The sequence below is a fragment of the Emys orbicularis genome, chromosome 4 (assembly GCF_028017835.1).
Source record: "Emys orbicularis isolate rEmyOrb1 chromosome 4, rEmyOrb1.hap1, whole genome shotgun sequence".
Classification (NCBI taxonomy): Eukaryota; Metazoa; Chordata; order Testudines; family Emydidae; genus Emys; species Emys orbicularis.
In genome coordinates this window covers 107374556-107399564 of record NC_088686.1, presented here as the reverse complement: position 1 = coordinate 107399564, position 25009 = coordinate 107374556, and the positions used below count along the sequence as shown (strand labels likewise).

Here is a 25009-nt window from a genome sequence, read left to right as displayed (position 1 = left end):
GTATCTGAGTTATGTCCAGAAAAGAGGGGAATATTTGAGAATGTCAATCTATCACGCATGACTGTACGGAGAAGAATAGCTGACATTTCTACCAATTTAAGTGATCAGTTAAAGCAGAGAGTCAGTGAATTCTGCTTTTACTCCCTAGCGATGGATGAAAGCACCGATTTAAAAGACACCGCCCAACTTCTTATTTTTATTAGAGGTATTGATAAAAACTTTGAAATTACTGAAGAACTTGCTGGCATGTGCTCCATGACGGGTTGCACAACCGGAAAAGAAATCTCCAGTGAAGTGATAAAGTGCACAAATGATAAGTCGGGATTAGATTTCACAAACTTGGTGGCCATTTGTACTGATGGTGCTCCAGCTATGTGCCAAAAAAATGTTGGAGCAGTTACTCTTCTTGAAGAATTTATCGGGAGAGAAATAACCAAACATCACTGCATTATACATCAGCAGGTTTTGTGTAGCAAAGTCTTAAAATTTGAGCATGTAATGTCAGTGGTAGTTTCCATTGTAAACTACATCCGTTCTAGAGGACTAAAACATAGGACATTTCGAGCCTTTCTTGAAGGGGTAGACACCGAGTGCAATGACTTAATCTACCATACAGAAGTGAGGTGGTTGAGTCGAGGAAGAGTGCTCCAGCGTTTTGTTGCTTTGAAAGAGGAGGTAGCAAAATTCCTAGAAAATGGGCCAATAAAATTCCCAGAGCTTGAAAATGAGTCCTGGAATCAAGATCTCTTTTTCTTTTGTGATATTACAGCACACCTGAATGATCTCAACATTCAACTTCAGGGAAAAAATCAACTTCTATTTCAAATGTGTGCAGCAGTGAAAGCTTTCAAAATGAAATTGAAACTTTTCAGAAGTCAGCTGTCAAAAGGTGAAATGTGTCACTTTCCCACTTGTGCACAGCGTATCCCTCAGCACAAACACGCCGAGTTAGGAGAAAAATACGCAAAGCACATCATTCTTTTGATTGAAGAATTTGACAGAAGACTTACTTTGTCTAAAGAAGAAGACGTCCAGTTGAAGCTGATTGAAGATCCCTTTTCTGTGGATCCAGAGGAAGTGCCACTAGATTTGCAGTTGGAGGTTATTGAACTTCAGTGTTCAGCAGTTTACCGAAATAAGCACAGAGAAAGCAGCTTGCGGGACTTCTACAAAAGTCTGGACAATGAAGTTGCACTGAAAACGTTCAGCATTTTTGGACGCACTTACATATGTGAACAAACATTTTCCATCATGAACATGAATAAAAACAAGCAACGTTCTTCTCTGACTGACGACCATTTGGAAGACATTATGAAAATATCCACTTCAAATATGACCCCCAAATGTGACAAGCTTGTTGCCGAAAAGAGATGTAATATTTCTCATTAAATCTGCAAGGTAATTATGAAAAGTACAAATGTTTTCTTTCAACGGAACAGATGTTTTTAATTTTTCCATGATTAATAAAAAAATTAAAATAATTTAAAAAATTGTTTGATTTAATTGAAAAATTCTTAATAAAGTATCACACACCCTCCCCCCCAAATCTTAGCTGTTTCGGCGGGGCAGTGCTGGGGAAGGAGGGTTTGTTTCTGCAGGGCTGGGCGGTGCTGGGGGGGGTGTTTCCGTGGGGCCGGTGGGGTTCGGCCCTCAGCTGTTTTCTTTGGAGTAATATGGCCCTCGCCGCTTTACGAGTTGTGCAGGCCTGATCTAGACTGATTGCATTGGGCCTAGTGGGCATTCTCCAGGTGTAAACACATTTGTAATAGATGTATAGACAATACTCCTAACTTCACATACCAAAATGATACATGCATACAAATAGGATAATCATATTCAGTAAATCATAGCATTTTCAATTATATCTTACATGACCTATTTTGCATAAAATACATCAGAGTTATGGTCATAATCATATCATAATATTGCTATTAATAATATGAGGTGTAATGCCACAGAGGGAGTCTGAAGTGAAACACTGTGAGGGAGATGGGGATTGCAACAAACAGCCAATCAGCACAGAGGGAGACTGTCAAGTGTGACAACGTGCAGCAGGCAGCCTAATGACATAAGCATCCATTGGTCCCTTCTGAGGCTGCTTCTGTGTCTGCTCCTACTGATTAGGTGGTCTCTGTGGGCCCAGGCCTGGCTCCTCTGGGAATTTCATGGAGGATTAAGACCCTGGTATGAAACTGGCAGCAGAAACTGACTGGGAGCCAGTGGGGGGACTGGAGTATTGACTTGATGTGGTCATAGCAGCATAAACCATGGAAGGGGTGGACAGTCCCTCTTATACTCTCTGGAACATAGGCATTGTTTTTACATTCAACTTTAGGTGCAGTGAAATAGAGCAATCCAGTCTGCAGAGGAAAAGTGGATTGAACAATATGGCTAGGTCCTCATCTGGACAGAATGTGTGAAGTTTCTGAGCACACTGACAATTCCTAATTAAACTATGATTTACTTTTAAAATCAGAATTACACAATGAGAGACTTTAAACGAGGAAAAATGATACTCCAGTTGCTTGGAACAGTTTGATCCTAATCTCAGACATGAAATAAGACATTACAGAGGGAGGAACTAATAATAAGACACTGAAAAAAAATCCTAGTAAATGAGTAAACCCAAGAAAATGAGAATAAGTCACTAGAGATGAAAGACACTGGAGAATTTATTGGCAATGGAACAAGTGAAACAGAACATGAGAGCCCAGACACCAGAGGAGTAACCTAAAGATTAACCAAAAGGGATTTACTGGGGGTCATCCAGAAGAAGCAGATGAACAGTAAATATCTCAAAACTGTAGAGCAAATAGTCTGAAGTTTGGTTTAATTGGAGAGGGCAAAACTCTGTGGTAGCTGTGTTCTGTATTAAAAATAGAGAAAATAAAGGATATTAAGGGGAAGTGCATACAGGGGGGGTCTCTGAGATGGAGGAGATTGGAGAAAATAGAGAGGGAATCAGAGGGGCCCTCTGGGGTTCTGTGTAAATCCTCCCCCTGTAACTCAAGTGATCAGATGGTAATTTATTCCTGAGGGTGAGGGTTGAGGTCTCATATATGGAGAATCTACTTCCCTTGGATTGTTTCTTTTTCAGTCCAAGTGTCCATTGGGACAGTTCAGCATCTTGGGTTCAGGAAAGTAGAGTCATTTGGGGACTAATTTGTATGATATTTTGGTATTTTATTTTGGATTTAAATGAAGGGGAATGCAGGAGCAGGGAGGGAAATTAATAAAGGAGTTAGCTGTGGAAGTCTACAAACATAAATCAAGATGTATCCAGGCACAAAATTTTAATACAATATAACTAGAAATGGGAGAGACATCTGCCACACAAAGGTTCAGCTCAGACAGCCTTTCTGCAGACAATCCTTGGTCATAAAAGAGAGAAGAAGGCTAGCTGGATTGCTATCTTTTGTGAAAAGAAAGGAGAAAATAAAAAAACAACAACCCATCTCCATCCTCCCCCCTCCCACATTACCCTAGTATTCACAAGTTACACACTATTGTAATAATCTTTGTCCAAAGTATACCTTTTGAGGTATCATTTAGGAACTCACAATTTGCTGGTCATTATTGTACTGGTAAAAGGTGTGTGGCAACATTGTGTGTGAAATTAGAAGATTCCACTGTATGGTGTTACTAAAACATGTAACAAACTGAGGTTGGTTAACAGGTCAGCCTCAAACACAGGAATGTGTGCTCTGCCTAATTTGCATCCAAGCAGTAAACAGTCATCAAGCAGGAAGGGGAGATAAAGGAGGGTCAAACAGGTGAGGGAAAAGCAGCAGGGCACATTCTTCCCCATAGACTTTTTGTCTCCTGAATCCCAGCTGGAAATGCTTCTCAAAGAGGGGACAGGACTATAAAAAGAAAGGGGCAGACACCCCAGGGTACTCCCTCTCTCTCCCCACCGCATTCATTGCATATGAAAGACAAAGGAAGAAGCATTGGACTGGGGGAGGGATCCTGACCTAAGAGTTTGGTCAGTAATCTGCTGAAGTATGTGGTGAAAAAACTATTCTTTGTAGTTTGTTAAGTTAGGCATTAGTAAACATTTTGCCTTTATTTTGCTTATAACCATTTTTACCTTTATGCCTCATTACTTGTACTCCCTTAAAATCTATTTCTTTGTAGTTAATAAACTTGTATTACGGTTTTATCTAATCCAATGTGTTTAAATTGAAGTGTATGAAGGACTATTTGAAATAGTAAACTGGCATAGTATTTCTATTAAAGAAATGGTGGACTTTATGTAATTTGTATTGTCCAGGAGAGGGTTGGGCAGTACAGGACATAAATTTGGGGGGTGGAATCTGGGACTGGGGGAGTGTTGGGGTCACCCTGAAATATAACAAAGGTTGGTGAGTGCAAGAGTGTAACCCAAGTATGTGACTGGCAGGTTGCAGTTACACAGAGACACTCAGGGTGTGACTTGCATGCTGGAAGGATGATTGTGAGTGGCCGAGGTGGGAGCTGCTTCAGCAAGGCATTGTAAGGCACTGATGGTTGCCTTAGTCTGCTGTTCATTAGTCTGGATTGTGCAATATGTCATACCCACACATTTTAAAAAAATCTTCAAATAACTAAAAGCATTATCCATAGTTCTTCCCTTTAAAATAACATCTTGAAAGTCGAAGGAAAAAGTCAGATCTGGCAGAAATAATAATAATAAAAAAAACCAAGAACCCCACTTCCAGAACATTTTACTTCAAGAGGCTGATTTTCAGGAGGGGCAAATTACAAGCATGAAAGGTAATTAGTTTCTGCAGATTTTTTTTTCTTTAGCCTAAGAAACAAAAAGAGGAGGGGATTGTCATGGTGCCTAGAGTGGGTCACACCTGAGAATGCCCAAACTCAGGACAGACTGACAGAAAATAGGGCAGACACCCCAAACTGGTGGTATATTCTAGCATTAGATTTCACCAAGCCAGTAATAAAAGGGTATCTCCATCCTTAGACGTTTTTAAGGCCTGGCTTGACAAAGCCCTGGCTGGGATGATTTAGTTGGCGTTGGTCCTGCTTTGAGCAGGGGATTGGTCTAGATGACCTCTGAGGTCTCTTGCAACCCTAATCTTCTATGATTCTATGATCACTATACTAGTTTACCATGGAGTACAGACTGTCCCCTTGACATTCCAACACCCACTTACCACCCAGGAAAACTGGACTTTATGGACTTAAGGTTATTAAAACCCAAAACACCACACAATAGGTTCTTCCAAGTCCCAAGAGACCAGTCATTCAGCCCCAGGTCACTGGGTGCTCAGGATCTCACCAAAAAACAATGCTGTTAGCCAATCCATAGTAAACTAACTAAAGATTTGTTAATTAAGAAAAGAAATGAGAGTTATTAAGAAGTTAAAGCAGACAAAATGCATTACAGTTGAATCAGAATATATTAGTCTAGTTCTTAAAACGTAACAAACTAGACTTGGTTCAAGGTAAAATTCTTACTATGTGGTCCCAGCAACAGGGCTGACAAATTCTCAGGAACCTTCCCAAAGTCCAAAAGGTGGTTCCTTTATCTTCTCAGGTAAAAGAGAATGAGAGAGAGACTACCTGGGGTGTATTTGCCCCCCCCTTTTATAGTCCAGTTTGCTTATGAGAACATCATGTGGGACTGTGTCAAAAGCCTTACTAAAATCAAGATATATCACATCTGCTTCTCCCTTATCCACTAGGCCAAGAATGAAGGAAATTAGATTTGTCTGCCATGATTTATTCTTGATACATTCATGCTGGGCTATTACTTATCCTCTAGGTGCTTAGAAATTCACTATTTAATAATTTGTTCCAGTATCTTTCCATGTATCGAAGTTAAGCTGAATGGTTTATCATTCCCTGGCTCCTCCTTGTTCCCCTTTCTAAAGGTAGATACTGTGTTTGCCCTTCTCCACATCCTCCAGAAGTTCTTGAAGATAATCACTAATGGTTCTGAGATTGCTTCAGCTAGTTTCTTAAGTACACTCAACTGGTAAATCTCATCAGATACTGCTGATTTGAATATATCTAACTTATCTAAATATTTCAACCTGTTCTTTCCCTAGTCTGACTTGTGTTCCTTCCCCCTTGTTAATATTAATTGTATTAAGTATCTGGTCACAATTAACCTTTTTAGGGAAGACTGAAGTAAAATAAGCATTAAATATCTCAGACTTCTTGATGTCATCCGTTATTAGCTCACCTTCCTGCTAAGTAATGGACCTACAAATTCCTTCATTTTTTTCTTGCTCCTAATATATTTATTATAGAACCTCTACTTATTACCTTGTATATCCATTGCTAGACGTAACTCATTTTGTGCCTTAGCCTTTAAGATTTTGTTCCTATATGCATGTGATTTTTTTTCTACTCATCCTTCGTATCTGTCCATATTTCTACATTCTGTGGGATTCCTTTTCTGATTTTAAAGTTCTTAAATAGCTCCTGTTGGAGCCATATTGGCCTCTTACTATTCTTCCTATATTTCCTTTGCACCAGGATAGTTTTCTGTTGTGCTTTTAATATTGCCTCTTTGAGAAACTGCCAGCTTTTCTGAACACCTTTATCCCTTAGATTTTCTTCCTGTGGGACCTTACCTACCAGTTCTGAGTTTGTTCAAGTCTGTTTTGAAGTCCATTATCCCTATTCTGGTGCTCTCACTCCTTCCTTAGAATCATGAAACCTGTCATTTCATGATTACTTTCACCCACATTCCCTTCCACCTTCAGATTCACAACCAATTCCTCCCTATTAGTCAGAATCAAATCTAAAATGGCTGTTCGCTGCTCACTTCTTCCACTTTCTGAAACAAGAACCTGTCCCCAATATAGTCCAAGAACTTAATGTGTTTTGCCAGATTATTTTTCCAACAGACACCAGGAGAGTTAAAGTCCTCCATTACTACCAGGTCTTGTTTTGGATATTTCTGTTATTTATTCTGTTATACCTGAATGGAGCAGACATCTTACAGCATCTACACACCCTGCCCAGTTCTTCACAGAATGGAAATGTATAAGTACTTACTTCAGTTTCTGCAGTTTGCAGTTTGGGTTTTTCAGTCCCGCACATAGCAGCCTAGTTCCTGGGTCTCTGAGGTGGTTAAACGCCAGGTCCAACTGTGTCAGGGTCTGCTTGGTACTGAGAAGAGAGGAGAGATCCTCACAACAAGTGACTGTGAGAGAGCATCCAGTAAATCTGCAAGAGACAGAAACAGAAGGAAATGAGCACTTCTGTTTGTGCAGTTCCCTCAGTGGGTACCACTGGGTTTCTAGAAAGATTCTATTCTGGGAATAAAATCACAGTGGTGTAATAGTGGATGCTGAGGGCCACATGACCATGTGTGAATTTCAATCCATATGCATGTGTAGCTCTCATTGATTCTGTCTTCCATATATAAATGTCATTCTAAGGCAAAGAGCCCACACTCCAGTTTGGCTTACCCTAATGAAGAAACTTCTTATAAATTAGGAGTTAAAAGAAAAGGAAGGAAAGGAATCTCATTGGTAAATAATGAAAATGCTGCTGCATTGGAAGTTGTATGATAGTTTTATGGATGGGGAAACCTGTTCTTCTCCCTTTTTGCCTCATTTCCACTTAAGACTCAGCAAATAAGCCACTGTCTATAGATTACTTAGTATTGCACCATCAGGATTCAGGAATGGGCTCAGTTTTGGCAAGTTTCCATTCCCTCCTTCCTCTCCCCTTTTCCCCAGGATTCACTATACACTAGAAAAGTCTGGAATTCCCTAGGGAGCCCAGGCTCAAAGGTGGACCACAGTGAAATTGTTACAATCTTTCCCTGCTGCAGCTCAACTGGTGGCAGGCTGCCTGCCAGTGCCAATGACCACTGCTCTTAGTAAAAATGCCAACAGCTGTTGTTACCAGTAGTGCAGTAGTGCAGTGATGGGACATTTTAACAGAGAACTCAGTGACCTGTGGGATTAGATGTTTGAAGAAAAAATCTGGTGTGTTGGGTTATCATCAAATAATATGGAAGCCTGTGGCTGGGGGAGAGTGCTAACCATGTACTAAACAGATGATTTGATGGTACAATGAGATCCACAAACTAATTTCTGTAGGGAATTCATATGCTTCCTTCTTTGCGGGACTAGATTTTCTTTTTCAGAGTGGAATTATATTGGACCATTGGGTCCTGGATACAGAAAAAGAATATTCCATTCAATTCCCCTCTAGGCTGCTCTCCCACATCCATTCCTCAGTCTTTCAGTCCTTTGACTCTGTTGTCCATGCCTTTGTCTCCATCTCTCTTGTTAGCCAAAACGTACATGTTAGGCCTAGGATACACCACATTACTTCTCCTTGGGTTGCCACCTTGATGTGGTGGAGAAGCTTGCATATGCTTAAGACCCTAAGAGCGATGCCATCGGGAATTCTGCACTCCTGGTAGGGTCACCCATGGTGGTAAGGTCAAAGGCGAGGTACCAGACAAAGCGCAGCCCAACACAACCCAGTATAAAACCTCAACAGCAGAGCAGGCAGATTAAGCAGGATTACCTCTCAACAGCTGCGAAGGTGGATGAAGGCTGCAAGGAAGGAGAAACTCCCAGTCATCTCAGACTCCTTGCCACCATACACAGGTGCCACTTCTGCCAAGATTTGTGTGGCTGCTGCTGTCCAACAGCTCCCTCACATTAAACTACTCCCATACAGACTTCTTTCACAGGAAGAACTTTCTCTCCACCCCCACCCATAAAAGTCCTGCGGCGATGGGCAACTGACGATGGGGATAGGTGAAGTGATCACCAGAAGTCCCTAGTCACAGACCCACACACAGGCGGTGAGGGCAAGATGGTCGTCATGTGTCTCTGGACTGGGATGAGGGGCATTTTTGGCAGCAGTGGTCATGACTGAGCAGGCATTTTTAGGAACCCCTCTGCTCACCCCATATGGGGAAGTGGCTAGAAAAGGTGCCCCAAACATAGGCTATCCCACCATACCCAACTGGGTAACCGCATGCAGAGGGATCACTCCCAATGTGGTCGAAAAATAATATTTCTTGCAACTTGGAATGTCCATACCCTAGTAGATTAATCAAAAAGTGAAAGACCCAAATGCAGAACAGCAATTGTCACCCGAGAACTCCCGAGGTACAACATCGACATTGCTGCTTGCAGCCAGACAAGACAGGCAGATGAAGGCCACTTGAGGGAAGAGGGTGGTGGTTACACTTTCTTCTGGAAAGGAAAACCAGCAAGCAACAGACAAATACATGGTGTTACCTTCTAGTCAACTGCCTGACTGAGCTCCCCATAGGCATCAACGAGCGCCTTATGACCCTCCGCATCCAACTGGTCAATAAGTCATTTACCACCACCACCACCATCATCAGTGCATATGCGCCAACACTTGACACTGAAAAACAGAAAAAATCCTTCTACACTGACCTTAATAAAATGCTATCATCCACTCCAAAAACAGATAAGATAATCCTCTTGGGGACTTTAATGCCAAGTTGGCCAAGATTCTAATGTATGGAGTAACACTAGTAGGAAGGAAGGAGTGAAAAAAAACAATTCCAATGGCATCCTTCTACTCAGGAAATGCAGGGTACAAACATGTCATCACAAAACACAATCATCAGACAAAGCAACAAGTCCAAAACAACTTGGCAACACCTCCGTTCAAAACAGTGGCACCTCCTAAACTATGTCATTGTAACAACATAGGGTCCAAGAGATGTCCATATCACCCATGTCATGAGAGGAGCCAACGATTGCTATACTTAACTGACCTCACCAGGCAGTGGTATGTCCATTAGGATTGCACCAAAATATAGAAAGCAATCCAGATCACACAGATGGCAACACAACATCCAAAGACTTCTATCCTCAGTGCAACAGGACAACTTCCAAGCACTCCTCAGTGAAAAACTGACCATATGTACACCTGGAAATGACAACACAAATGCCGAAGAAGACTGGGAAGCTCTAAAACTGACCATCCATGAGGCTTGTGAGGAATCCATTGGCCTTGCTATCCACCACCATCAGGACTGATTTGATGACAATAACACTGAGATCACAGCCCTTTTGGACCAGAAGAGATTGCTTTCTGTGACGGGCAAAACCAACCATCATCCAGTCAGAAGCAGAGCTCTTTCCATCAGCTCAAAGCTGAGGTTCAAAGGAGGATCTGAGAAATCAAAAACAACTGTTGGGAGGACAAAACAAAAGGAATCCAAGCATTCACTAACAGACATGATATGTTGAACTTTTTTTGTGAGACAAAGACCCTGTATAGCTAAAGTTCATGTGGCCTCACACTGCTGAGATCCTAAATGGTAATACTCTTCTTAAAGATAATGAATCCATCAAAAACTGCTGGAAGGAACACTACCAAAAGCTCCTAAATCGAGAATCCACTGTGACTGATGATACCATTGACTCCATCCCTTAGCACCCAATCTGGGAAACTCTTGCCAACCCACCAACACCTGAGGAGGTCTGCAAATCAATTAAGCAAATGAAGAACAATAAAGCATCAGGTCCTGATGGAAAACCAGCTGAAGTACTGAAAGTGTGGAGAGAAAAACTGACTAAGAAGCTTCATTTGCTAACTCTCAAAAACTGGCGCACTGAAGAAATCCCTGCTGACTTATGTAATGCTAACATCATCACCATTTTCAAAAAATTAGATAGGGACGACTCAACTATTGAGGCATTGCTCTCGTCTGCATTGATGGGAAGATTCTTGATATAATCTTACTGAATCACCTGCTCCCTCTTGCGGAGGAAGTACTTCCAGAATCCCGGTGCAGCTTCCGACCATCATGAGGCACCACCGACATGATTTTCACAGCCAGGCAGATCCAGGAACAATGTCAAGAACAACACCAGGAGCTGTATATGGCATTTATTGATCTAAACAAAACCTTCGACTCTGTCAACCGTGAGGCTCTGTGGAAAATCATGTCAAAGTTTGGTTGCCCAAGCAAATTTATCACCATTGTAAGACTCCTCCACAACCAGATGACTGCCTCCATCCTGTGCAGTGGCTCTACCTCTGAGCTCTTTGTCATCCGAACTGATGTAAAACAAGGTTGTTTACTAGCATCCACCCTTTCCTCCATTTTCTTAGCAGGTATGAAAACATTAACCCAAGTCCATCTACCACAGGGCATTGGCATCCAATATCAGACTGACAGCAACCTCTTCAATCTTTCTAGTCTCTGTGCCAGAACTAAAGTAATATTGGAAACAATAACCAAACTCAAGTACGCAGATGATTGTGCTGTAGTTGCACACTCAAAGAAGGATCTACAAACAGCCCTTAATTGCTTCTCTGAAGCTTTCAAAAGCCTAGAGCCAACTCTGAACATTGGCAAAACCAAAGTTCTCCCCCAGCCAGTTCCCGGTCAATCATCAGACCCAGCAAGGAAGATCTACATTGGACAGAGAAGAACTGTCTTGGCAGCCATCTCTCACAGAGGGCAGACATAGATGTCTAGCTTCAGCACAGAATCAGCTGTGCCAGCCTTGCCTTTGGCAGACTGTCTTACCGGGTGTTCAACAACTATGTCATCAGAACACATACTAGACTTTTAGTTTATAAAGCGGGGGTAAACCCGACCCTCCTCTACGGCTGTGAGACTTGGGTGACCTATAAAAAACACCTGAAAAACCTGGAACACCAGCACCAGCACTTTCGTCAGAAGATCCTCAATATAAAGTGGGAGGATCGCCACACTAATGGCAGTGTCCTCACAGAGGCCAACATCTTCAGTGTTGAGGCCCTGATTATCCAGCACCAGCTGAGGTGGAGCAGGCACTGTGTTTGCATGCCTGATGTACACTTACCAAAATAATTGCTGTATGCCCAACTCAATGGAGAAAAGAAATGGAGAGGCCAAAAAACCCCACTTTAAAGACATCCTGAAGATAAATATCAAGAGATGTGGCATTGATACCACACACTGGGAGAAAGTACCCCAGGATAGAAATAACTAGTGAAGACTTGTCAGAGAGAGAGAGAACATCCACTTTTGAGGAAAATCGCCTTGCTCCGGTCACAGAAAAATGCCAGAAAAGAAAGGACAGAGAGCTCACACAGGAATCGTGGCCCAACCCTGATTTCCAACACCACCTGCAACATCTGCCAACGAGTCTGCAGCTCAAGGATCAGACTCCTCAGTCACCAAAGGACCCATAAAAAATAAAACCTGTGAAAGATCGACCTTGAGGGATCGCCACTGCTGCTGAAACCACATTAATATTGTATGTATATTTTATATCTTTCCCACAATTTTGTTCACTTTTGCTCACTGATGTCTCTCTCTCTCTCTCTCTCTCTCTATATATATATATATATATATATATATAGCACAATACTCTACAAAGCAAAACATGGCTTTTTGCATTAGCAAATATATAACTTATCAAAGTCACTATACATCCATTGTACATCGTAGTACAGCTTAGGTAGTGCCTTCGTAGCTCTTGTAATGTAGTATTCAAAAGAAAGAGAAAGATACACCATGATACAAGAAGAAAAGGTAAAAAGCTGACTGGTGAATTCTAGTCGTGGATGACATCATCAATGTTTTCTAACTTGTAACTAAGCATGCTGTGCTATCTTGGGTGCATATTTTTGAAGCACAACTTCTGTGTAAAGAGAACAGGCTGTGAGATTAATTCTCAGAAGGAGTGGTATGCATGCCTCCTTTTCATATTGTATTGCTTTGTTTTTTATTAATAAATTTGACTAAGCTTGGTTATTTGGTACAGCTAACATTTATGTAACAGTGTATTTATATTAAAAATATGCTTTATGGACTTGCAGTAAAAATTAGTCACCAGGGTGTCAGTGATGACCCATTCCAGCAAGAGCGATCTGCCACTCCTTCCTACCCAGCCTGTGAGGTAATGCAAGGCTCTGTGGACTACCCTTGTCACATCCTAGATCAGGCAATGGAAAACCATCAGACGATTGAAAACAATCAAAACCATTTGGAGGTGAAAAGGAACATTACAGCAGGTAGGGGGTCATCTTGGCTATGAATACAGCAAATGACTGTTTTCAATATATCAGTGTAGGGAAAGGCACTCTGTATTCATTCACTGAGGAAACCTCTTGAGGAGAGGGGGAGGGGGACTGTCCTGAATGTTTGCATCCTGGTTTTTATGACACCAGCCAGCTCTGAAACAGATTGAATTTTGTGGGGAAAACCTACTTTGTTATATAGGAAAGGTAATTATCGACAACTGTAGACCCAGTTTCAGGTTTAATGATTTTGTATTGTAACCAGTTGTTTCCATGACTTTCTCTCATTTCTAGATAAATCTTTATTCTTTCTTAAATAAACCTACTTTTGTTTTATTACAAGAGTGCACAAGTGCTGTGTGGTTTACAGGAGTGGTGATTGAAAGTAAAACTGGTAAATTGGGGTACACTGCACCTTTGGGTGCAGAGGATCTGGTACTTCTGTGGCTGGCCAATGTCAGGAGCCAGAAGGGAATGATTCAAAGGGACCTGGTGATGCAGGTTTCTCTCTTGTTAACCTGCAAGGCAAAGCTGGGGCTGGTATGAGCCCAGATGAGAGTGCTTGAGTCAGTGAAGGGCTGTTGGTGTCAGGAAACTGATGGCCAGCTATTACAAGAAAGACTCCTCTCGCTGGAGGCAGGGGGTAAGGAGGTGACTCCTAGTCCTGGGTGCCCTGAGAACTGTCACAGTGGGACAGAGAGAGAGAGAAAAAAAAAACACAATTCCTCCTCCTCCCAAAACCCCACCTTTGAATTAGTGAGAAATGAGATCAAATGAGGATACAATGATGTTAAACAAAGAGACAGGTACAGGTCTTAGACACCATGGTGACAGGCACCTTAGAAATACCTACAATTAAAATACCTAAAATCTTCTCTCCAGACTCCTGAGTCTTTCCTGACCTCAAGCAACCTCTCCCCCCACCAGCCAGATTACTTAGCTTTGGGCACGTCTTCACTACCCACCGGATCGGTGGGTAGCAATCGGTCTATCGGGGATCGACTTACCGCGTCTAGTGAAGACGCGATAAAATCGATCCCTGATGGCTCTACCATCGACTCCGGAAATCCACCGCGGCAAGAGGTGGTAGCGGAGTCGACAGCGGCGCGGCTGCTGTCGACTTGCCGCCGTCCTCACAGCCAGGTAAGTCGACCTAAAATACGCCACTTCAGCTACGCTATTCACGTAGCTGAAGTTGCGTATCTTAGGTCGACCCCCCGCTGTAGTGTAGACCTAGCCTTTGTCTCTCCTGCTCACCTGTTGCTCTGGGAATTGGGTAGATGTCTTTGAACCACTAGGTTGACATATAAACTAACCCCACATATATTCCAGCAAATACTCAGCTGGTGTAACTTGACTTCAATGGAGCTATGAGAATTTATACCAACTGAGAATCTGCCCCATTGACTGGACATTTAAATAAATTCCTAATTGGCAGTGGTGAAGATCTGCACGGCTGTAGAATTTCTGAGATAACAGCAGTAAAAAGGGGATGTTAAAAAAGGAAGGCATAATTTCTTACTTTAGTGTCTTTAATTTACAGTTTGGATCCTCCAATGCTTGACAGAGCAGGTAAATAGGTGAATGATGTGGCTTATCCTGATGCTGTGCCCTGAAAAGAGAGATTAGACATTTTCTATTCTGTTCTCTGCAGACAAATTTTAATTCTATTTCATGGACATTAAAATAGGCTCTTGCATGGTGTGATCATAAATGACATACAAGTTATTCTGCCATTTCAATTAATTACATTCATACCTAAATCCTCCAGACCAAAAATATATCAAGAACATTATGATGTACTCTAAATACACAGAGTAAAATAGTAGAACCTACTCTAAGTACAACCTATTCATTTTTTGAATGTGTGGTACTCTGAGCATTCACTTTGCAGTTCTAAGAACTCACACCAGTGGGAACGTCTCCAGTGGTTTTATGCTTTTGTTTTGGTCAGTCACTTTTTTTTTAAATCAGTTCTGGAGCTACAATAGCTCAACTCACGAAAATACAATATTGAGGGGTGTGGTTGTCATGCCCCTCTTTCTTTTCATTGCTCATTTAGACTATTGTCAATCTGAATAACAAGCTCTACAAAGACTCCGTTGGGGTCTCAACTTGGGCCAGATCATCCTTGACCTCATCCTCCAAGCCCCATCAAAACTGAAATAACTGGGCTGCCTCATTCCATTCTGTGTCCATATGACAGGGTGTACCAGATGAACCCAGCAGAGTCCCCTGTACCCCAAGTGGCATTCAGCACTGCACAAGCAGGTTAGAGCTGAGGACAAATGGAAAACTGTCTTTCAAACTCACTAGTCACTACAAGTATCTTGTGATGCCCTTTGGTTTGACAAACATGCCAGCAATATTCCAGCATTTTATTATTGACATTCTTTGGGACACTCTGGACCAATACATGGTAGCATACCTGGATAACATATTTTCAGACAAAGCTGAACAACACACATGGATGGATGTCTGTTCCATCCTGAAGAGGCTACACTAACATGGTCTCTATGCTAAGCTAGAAAAAATGCACCTTTGATCAGTCCTCCATAGAATTCTTCAGCTTCATCCTATGTTTCACTGGTATCAAAACAGACCCACACTAGGTAAAGGCAGTCCTCAAGTAGATATCGCCATGGAACATTTGTGAACTACAACATTTCTTATGGCCCTGCTCCACAAAAATACTAGGTTCCTCTGGTCACCTGAAGTCCAACATGCTTTCAAGCAAATAAAAGTCACGTTTATCACCAATTCCCTATTGGTTCATCCTGACACCGTGCAAGCCTTCATCATCGAAGTGGACACTTCCAACTTGGTGATAGGAGTGGTGCTATCCCAAAGTCACAATCCTCAACATTTGCTACATCCATGGGCTTTTTACTCCAGGAAACTCACACCCACACAGCAAAATTACAACATTTTAGACAAAGAACTGCTGGCAATTAAGACTGCCTTTGAGGAGTGGTGCCAGTATCCAGAAGGGGCCCCATACCTTGTCCAGGTGTACACCAATCTTAAGAACCTAGTATATCTGTATAGGCCCAACGTTCTCAACCAGCAACAACTTAGGTAGGCCTTATTCTTTTTGTGCTTTGATTTCCTAATCATCCAGGAACCAAAAAGAACAAGGTTGATGCTCTGTCCCAGAAGGGAGAATATTAATGCTGACCTGAAGGACTCAAACCCTAAAACCTCTGCCATCCTCAAGCCTCAAAAGTTTATGGGCACAGATCCCCACTGAGGCCTGCTCACCCTCATAGTCAGTTTCAGCCCATGGGATCCCTCCCAATGAGCAGAAGCCCTAAGTAGAAAAAACCCCATGATGTCCAAGACAGTGTACCTACATGAAAGGGAGTATATTTGTTCCCCTCCCCTGGCCTCCAAGAACTATAACCCTACAAGTATGTCATGACTTCCCACTGACGGGACATTTTGGCCACTTTAAAACTCAGTGCCTAGTCTCCTCTTTTCTGGTGGCCTTGCATGCAGGCCACAGAGTGCAGGTCTGTGTGGCCTTTTGCAATGTATTCACCCACTCCAAGGTACTGCACAATAAATTCTTCAGACTCCTGCAACACCTCGAGACTCCACTCAGCCTCTGAGAAGTTACCACCCTTGATTTTGTAGTAGAATTACCTGAGTTCAATGGATTCAAGACCATTTAGACAGCAGTGAACCATGTCACAAAGATGGCACACTTCATCACCTGCACTGGCTCACCCTCCTCCCAGGAAACTGCCTGGCTCTGGGTGGATGTGACAGGGTGTTGGGCAAAGGGTTGCAGATTCAGCCCTCTGTCACGCCCGCTCCTCATTAGGGGAACAGATTAGAGTGGGCTGGAGATAACCTGGCCCTAACTGGGGAAGCGGAGACAGCTGCTACCTAATTAGCCTGGGGCTGCATAAAAGCCTATGGGGAAGGAAGCCAGGGGGGAGCAGGAAGAAAGGGAAAAGGCAGGGAGTGGAAGCAGGGAGGTAGCTTTCCCCTCCTGCCTGCAGGCAGTGCATGGTTAATTGTACATGGTGAAATAAAGGTGGAACAAGCCTGAGAATAAAGTGCACTAGTGGTTACTAAATCCTGGGTTTCAGAGTGACTTTGTGGACCTAGCTGAGGCAGAAGCCAAGGGGGCCCTGCCACACACTGCTACAGTGAATCCAGTCATCCACCTCCATGTCCTCCTGGAGCACATCATCTCTGACTGCAGTGTGTAATTTATCTCCCTCTTCCAGCGAAAAGGTCTCTGGATTTTTGGATATCTGCTTCTGTCTCTCCTTCATCTATCACCCCCAGACAAAACATCAAATGGAGAGAACCAACCAGGTCCTGGAACAATATCTTCAATGCTACGTAAAATTCCACCAGCACAACTGGTCTTTGCTGCTACCTCAGGCAGAGTTCATATACAAAAATGCAGAACATGCCTCTATGGGGCAAAGCCCCTATTTTTGGGGCTATGGGTTCCACCCCCGGTTCTATCTGAGCTATCCAAAACGTCCCACAACCCAGCAGCCCTGGACTGTATAGAACAGCTATGCCAAACTCAAGAAGACCTAAAAGTTCACCTGGAAAATGCCAAGAAGAGCTAAAAACAATGTGCTGTCTGTCAATGACAGAATGGGCCCATCCTTTTGGTAAGCCAGAGGGTATGGCTCTCGATGAAACATCTATACACAGACAGGTCATTTTATAATTGGACTACCGGTTCCTTGGCCCCTCCAAATTCACTGGCAAATAAACCCAATCATCTTTCAATCAGCTTAACCTGTTCCCGCCACATATACCTAGTTTTCCAAATATCTCTCCTGAAATCCACATTAAGGAGCCATTCCCTCACTGCTCCCAACCACCACCAACCACCCCATTGGTACATGTTTGAGATCACAAAGTATATAATCCGTGAGAACTCTGATGTCAGATCAGATGGGGTAGACTCTGATATCTCGTCAATTGGGAAGGATATGGTCCTGAAGAGTTGTCCTCTGTTCACACCCCTGACCTGGTAAACACCTTCACAAAAACCACCCTGGAAAACCCAGTCCACTACTGCCTGGAGTGGGGCACCCTAGGGGACTGGGCGATGTGAGGGTTTGTGACTCTCAAACCCAAGTCCTCAGATCCCAGAAACTGTTCAGATCATGGCAACCACCCAGCAGATTACCAAAACCTGAGGACAAGGGGGCTAGAGGAGCTCTAGTTCACTAAGAGGTCTGCCAACCAAGCCCCTGATTGGAGACATCTGGCCCCACTGAGTGGATTGGACGCACTACATAAGACAGAAGGAGGCACAGGAAATTGTCCGGGCAAATAGGTGGATCCCTGTCGGGCTGCCACATCATAGCATGCCTACGCGCCTGACTCCTTAGCCCTGTCTTCCTGCCTCCCAGCCTTGTCCTGGTTCCTGCCCTCTTTAGCCCAGATCCTCCTCCGCTTCCATTTCCTGCCTCATTCCAAGTCCCTGCTCCTCCACCCTATCCCTGACTCTAGCTCTGGCTTTGACTCTTGGCTCATTCCCTGACTGCAACTCTGACCCCTGGCTCCTAACTCTGACCACTAGGCCTGATTGCTCACACCCTGGTGCTTACACAGAAGTATCTGCTACCCCTTTTGTATATTCTTTACTAGAAGTAATGGTTTGTATATGCTTTCCCAGGAGGGGTCAGGGAGTTTAAAAGCAACTCTGCATCTTAAAATAACAGATAGAAAACTCGTTGTCCATTCTCCGGATCATCCGATCGGGCCCTAGTCCCAGTTAGATTGGATAAATGGGGTTCTGCTGCACGTGCAATTTACTTTCTCTGGCACATTGCCAGGGCTCAAGCCACATTGGAGATCCAACTTTTACCCTGAACAGCTTAAATATTCCTTCCCCAAAGGGGAAGTGGATGACAAACACTAGCTGAGTAGTCCGGTTAGGTTTGTGGTGGAGGCTAAATTTTTCTATCAAATTTGAAGTGAATTGGCCAAGAGGTTCCTGGATTAGGACACTCTAAAAATAGAGATCTTCACCCGAGGTCAAAATAACTTTTTTTGCCACTCTCCAGTCAAACAACAAAAAGGAGAAAGTTAAAACAATTCATTGGATTCCCCTAGCTGGGATCTAGTGCACAGAACCAAAGTTATTACCATTGATTATTTGTAGTACAATAGCTCCTGGAGGCCACAGCCAGGATTAGGGACCCAGGGAGCAAGACATCGTATCTACACATTATAACAGACAGTGCTTATACAAAGATTATTATATGCAGAGCTGGTAGCAATTCCTATTATTCAAATTGCTGGACACGTCCCAGTTTTCAGTTGCTTATAATTTTGCCAAGTTTTAACCATTTGGGCTGAAATTTTCCATGCTTGGTGTTTCTATCAGGCTAAATATTCTGAAAGTTTCTGCTAAAATGCTTCAGCCATTTCTGAGAATTAGGTTGTTTTGACCATGTAAAAAAAAATGTTGCAAAGTTTTCCCTCAGAAGCTCTAGCTTCTACATATTTTGGAGCAGGGACTTGAAATTTGGCAGGGGGCTGGTTTTTGTGTCAGGGACATGCCTTTTGCTGTTCCCATGAAAATCCACACAAATATGACCACGTTATAAGCCTTTGAAAAAGCTCAGTTTGCACATGCTCTGTAGAGACTTGTTAAAGCTTTGTAGATAACTATTTTTATTATTTTGGAGTTTTGTTGTTGTTGCTGTTTGTAATCTTGTCAATCACCCATGGTTCTCATCACACCCCCATTTCTGCACCACCGTAGCTGTCCTCCTCTCCCTCCTTTCCTTCCACTGGCCTCATTTCCCCTTCCTTGTGTTCCCTCACCCCTCTACAGTTCCCACCTGCTCTATCTACTCCATCCCACTCTCCCCTCTCCTCCCACCATCACAAATAGATATAGGTCTGACACACATGGCTAGAAAGGGTTAAGCATCCTGTAGGATAAATGACCCAAATTCAACCTCTAGGAATAGATTATTATATAATGTTTGTGTTTTTGTGGTTTACATATATATTGTTAGAGTTTAACAATGTAACCAAAGGTTTCCTATCTATGCTGTAGTCTGTTTATTCAGAGATCAAAGGAAGATCTTAACATTTAAATGAACTGTAAATATGGTGATATCACTGAATTCATCTCTTTGAAATGTATAGCAAATCACTTGTGAATGGTGGAAAACAAGCAACTGCCTTATGTTAATCCCTGTAGCTAATGACCTATTTCCTAAGCATCACCTGTATACTTCAAAGTCTCCATGATTGCCTATTGTTCGCCTAAAGACTCCGAGCTGTCAAGAGAAGGCCTGAAACTGTATAAAGGTGTCTCCGGTCCTGATCTTTTTTTATCTCAGATCTGCTTGATGCTTTATGCGGGGGAACCTTGAGTCATAAGACTGAGGTCTCCAGTCCCACCTGGATCACCCTGAATATGAACATCGGACTATAACCTATGGACTAATTCTGAAAGAACTTTTTGCATCTGATCAAGTGGGTTTTAGCCCATGAAAGCTTATGCCCAAATAAATGTGTTAGTCTCTAAGGTGCCACAAGGACTCCTCGTTGTTTTTTCATCTCTACTATGAATCTGATCTCAGAACTGTACTCATATCTGTATGTATACTGATCTTTTAACCAATACACTCTATTGTCTTTTTAAATACATTTTTGTTTAGTTAATAAGGATTGGCTGTAAGTGTGTATTTGGGGTAAGATCTGAAGTATTCATTAACTTGGGAGGTAATGTGCCCGATCCTTTGGGATTGGTAGAACTTTCATATTTGACTTGGGTGTCTGGGTAGAAGCCCAAGGCTGGGTTGCTATAAGGGAACTTTGTTTTGGCTTCTGGGTAACCAGTAAGGTATTATAGAAGCTGTTTTGAGGCTAGCTTGGTGGATCTAAGTACTGGAATGACCAACAGCTTTGGGTAATTATCTGCCCCATTCTTTGCAGTTTGCCTTAATTGAGTAACTTCAGTGTGGTTCCCCTGGGACTCTGGTCACAAGGTCCCATATATGTAACCTCCTCCTGACCTCTGACTATATCTGCCCTGACCTGGGTCCTCCCTCCATCCTCACCCTTTCTACCTCCCTCCCTTTCTACTCATCCCCACCACCCGCTTGGCCCCTCTGCTGCCATCCTTCCTAACCTCATGTTCACCCCTCTCCTTTCCCACCCTCCCCCTCCCCTTCTCTTGCTGTCTGTGGAACATCCACTCCATCTCTAAAAGGATCACAGCCAGCCACAGTCTCTTCATCTCTCATTCCCTCCAGCTCCACACTCTAGCACTCCATAGGGTTTTGCACTGGAGTGTAAGTGTGATGAAGCTGGGGTACATATTTCTTTTGGTAGATGTTGGAGCTGAAGGTGAAAACCAAATGGAGCACTGGAGCACGTTATTGACAGTGTTTAGGGAACAAGAAGGTGGAAAGGCGTGCACAAGTCCTTCTCCTTAACTTCTTATTTCCATGCTTTTAAGGTTTAGGCTGGATGGAGCATGGTCCTGCCCAGTCTTAGATGTCTGTCACTAAATTAAGTCATTTTTATGGTGGGGCATTCAGACATTTGTGAGCTATGACAACCCTGGGGGGGGAAATCATGTATGTTTTGCTCCTTAAATTACATAAGTGTTTTTGGAGCTCAGACAACACTTACCAACGTGACCACTTGGATGGTGCTGGGGAATCTTCATTCAGGTCTTCAATTTGAAATGTACACTTGTTTAGACAAAGTGACTCCAGTTTACAGCAATTCTTTATACAGAATGAAAGAACAATTTGATCCATTTTGGTAAAGTTATGGTAAGTTAATTTTAGCTCAGTGAAATGATTCATAGCACTCTGTACAAATTTTTTTTCTTGAATTTCAAACAAACAGTGAAATGCCTCAAGTTGGAAAAATCTCTCAATCACCCATTTAGCAAAGTTTGTTTTTACCCACTTTAGTAAAATTGGTTTAAATAGGGGTGAAATTTTGCAGCTCAGTTTTTTTTCCATGTCCTTCATTCTCTCTTCATTTAAAAAACCAAACAGGAATCTCACTATTAATGAATAATTTCCAGATTTTTCATAATTTTCTAACAAATTTTTCACATGGTATATAGCAGTTTCTGGATCTTCCACTGTTTCTTCTTTCTCCAATACATAAAACAAAGCTGCAAAAAACTCTTGAAAACTCAAGTGAATGAAGCTGTAGACACATTCACAGTCAATGTCTTTTTGAAACATGTTCTCATTCAGAAAGAGGGAATCAGGTTTATCTAAGCCGTGTTTCTTGACATCATCTTCCTCAAACAGTATTTTCTGCCTCCAGAGTCCATCTGCAGCCAAGGAGCAAAGTCCCTTCAAGTTACCTTGTACCTGTTGCTTTGAAATGCTGCTGTGACCCTTTAACAAACTGAAGAGATAGAGCATGTACACTCCAGTGATTGTACTGGAAGTTTGTGCAAGATCTTCACCTGCTTCCATCTGTTGTTTCAGAACAGTGCAGATGATCCAACACACACTAGGAATAAAACACATGGTGAACAGCATTTCACGCTCTTTTACAAAGTTAAAGGATTTTCTTGCTTTTTCTTCATTCCCAAAGAACTTGTAGAAATATTCTTTTCTCTCAACTTCAGAAAATCCTAATATCTCCGCATAGCGTGCACATTCCAAACACTGCCAGAGATTCTCCAGAGCAACTGGTCTTGTTGTAATTAGTAAGTAAGATTTATGAAGCACTTTTTTCCTAAATAAACTGCTCAGTATGATTTCCACTGGCTGCTTCTCACAGGGATCAGAGCACAGATTACTTTCTGGTTGATTAAAGGAAAATCTCAGTTCATCAAAGCCATCAATTATGAACAGGAGTTTTTCTGGAGTCATCAGAATCTCTTTAGTTGGTGTATTTTTATCAGGACAATTCTTTAAGATCAAATCTTCAACACTTCCCTGCTCACTGACAAAGTTAATTTCCCTACAATTTATGTAGAAAACATAATCAAACCTGCTCTGATACAGTTCTTCATTTGCCCAGTCCAACATGATCTTTTTTGCTGTCAGTGTTTTTCCAATCCCTGCAGCTCCCTGCAGCATCACAATTTGTGGTAATTGTCCATTTCCATCAGTTTCAAATAAATCTCCTATGGTGATAGGACTAGCGTGCTCAGTCATGATTTCTGCATGTTTCCGTCCCCAGGCCATTATTTCATTTTCTCTCTGTTTTTTGTGACGATGTTCATTTACAATGATCAGCTTTGTGTATCTGCTGTTTAGCTTCACATTCTCACCAAGACGAGAGTTCATGTCTTTTATTGCGCTGTATTTGTTTTTTATATGTTCTCTGTACTTCACCCTGTAAGCTAAGTTAGTGACAAGGAGCATTAGATATGATTATAATGTTACAATAATGCTATTTAAACAATAATACTGTTACTGTAAGTTTATAGTGCACCTATCATCATAAAGTGTCCCCACATAAATTAACTATGGTCCCAGTCCTTACTCACATCAGTGATCCCACTGAAATTAGTCATATGAGAAAAAAAGCGTAGGCTCAGGCCTTCTATGCATATATATATAAAGAATCATTTTATCAGTAACTGAAATGCAGCCACCTCTAGGGTGAAACCTGCCAAGTGTTTAACAGTGCACAATGGTACTCTACATCAAAGTAGGGCATGAAGTGTTGGAGAATGACATGTATAACTGAAACAGTAATGGGAATTTAGGTGCAAAGAATATAACTAAAGTATAACCTACAATTTTTCCAGGGCCCAGAGGTTTAAAAAAGTGCCATAGCACCTTCAGTGACCACAAATGTTGACCTCTAGTTATTTTACCTCATTTAAAAGATGTCATCCCTAGCAGGAGAGTGTCTTCCAGTATCATGCTGCTGCACTGGGTCAGTACTGCCTGAGACAAGAGCTCCACCTCCTCACCAGCACCATGTTCTGCAGCACCTGATTCTTTCCTGGAGATCTCCCCATTCATTTCCTCATCTCCCATCCAACCCTGCTTAACCTGTGTGATGTGATTGGACGACACTCTGAGGTGTTACTTATTATTTCTACTAGTAAACCAAACGTCTGGCTGATCTAACCTAATGCTGGTAATCACTGGTATTTATGCAACACAATTCTTTGTTAGAATGTCACATACCATTTGCTGATCTTTCAGCTGTTTGCTGAGGACCCAAAGCTGAAAGAGAAATTTCACATGAATGTCAGTGTAACAACAATCACAGTGTGTCACACAGTTCATGGCATTGGGACAAGTCATTTATTCAGAGCTCTCTGCAGTAATGAGCTCCCTAGAAAACCCATGGCTGAGGCAGGCAGAGAGAATTTCTTTGGAGACACTACTTCAGTGACATCTGTTAATAATGGCCACCACAAGGAATACTCATTTTTACCATTATTGTAGTCACTTAGGATCAGATTGTCAAAACAGTTCAGCACACACAACTGGGACCAGATTTTCTGATGAGCTCAGCATAGGACACTTTTCTGGCCCTAATTTAGGTGCATAAATGGGAGCTGAGCAGTTTTGAAAATCTGGCCTCACATCCATGCCTGTCTCACTGCCCTCTCTTTTATATACTTTATATCTAACATGTAATGCACAAAATTCATTACACACATTAAAGCGCTGTAGATAAACTCAGCATTTGTGACACCAGTCACCTGTTTGGAAGCTGTTCCACATTTGCTTTATGACTGTTTGCTGTTGAACTAAAACTCTTAAGTCACACTATGAACGACTGTCAGGAGAAGCCACCCCTCCCCTAACTCAGCACTTCCTCCACTTGCTTCCCTGCAGTAATTGAAAACATCCTTCCAGCTGCGTGCCCCCAGCACTTAGAGAACCTGAGGCAGAGCCAGCCCCTTTCCCTCCACACTACCTTCCCCACCAAACATCCCTGGTCTAACAGGTCCCACATGGCACCTGACCAATAAATTCCTGCAACAGCTTCTGGTCTCTTCTCTTCCTGCTGCTGCTGTCCCTCCTCCCAGGTCAACACCATCACTGCCCCCTCCATCTGACTTGGATCC

General features: G+C 42.4%; 1 pseudogene; it reads right to left on the bottom strand.

Annotated features, from left to right (window-relative positions):
• The window catches only part of LOC135877782 (NACHT, LRR and PYD domains-containing protein 3-like), a 99003-nt pseudogene that overhangs the window by 64296 nt on the left and 9698 nt on the right, over window positions 1-25009 (bottom strand).